This window comes from Nicotiana attenuata, unplaced genomic scaffold, assembly GCF_001879085.1.
Source record: "Nicotiana attenuata strain UT unplaced genomic scaffold, NIATTr2, whole genome shotgun sequence".
NCBI lineage: Eukaryota > Viridiplantae > Streptophyta > Magnoliopsida > Solanales > Solanaceae > Nicotiana > Nicotiana attenuata.
Genome location: NW_017671023.1, coordinates 8,155 through 8,705, shown reverse-complemented (window position 1 = coordinate 8,705; position 551 = coordinate 8,155).

The window sequence follows — 551 nt, the reverse complement described above, 5'->3', positions numbered from 1 at the left end:
TCTTATCAATAAAATGAGGCATTTAGCATTCTAAGTTCTCCAAATTTACTTGTCGCTAGGCCTACCTCGGCACAACGACGGTACCCCCCCCCCCCAAAATTAGGACACGCTTTATATTCCCTACACTACGTGTTTAAATATTGCAACATCTTCTCATATAATCCTTAATAACTTGTTACCTTTCTTTTTTACATTTGTTTATTCCCCCCCCCCCCCCAAAGGTTAGTTCGTGAACTCTGGCAATATCAGCATATTTTACAAGATCCAGGGGCCCTCCACCTACTCCTCCTTCTACTCCCGTCCGAAACAGGAACAAGGGAAAAATGGAAGATTTGAGCAACATCAGAAAGGAAAACTCGGTTGAACGGGTAGAAATCACTCAGGGTACTCATGTCTCCAAAGAAAGTGCATCCCAACTCGAGTAGAAATTTCTGAAATTTCAGGAGGAACTTGATCAAGTCCGAAATTTGGCAAGCTTGTCGTTTTCCCTCACCACCCCAGATATCAACTTTCCTAAAACTCAAAACCCCACACCTCCACAAAACATCCCG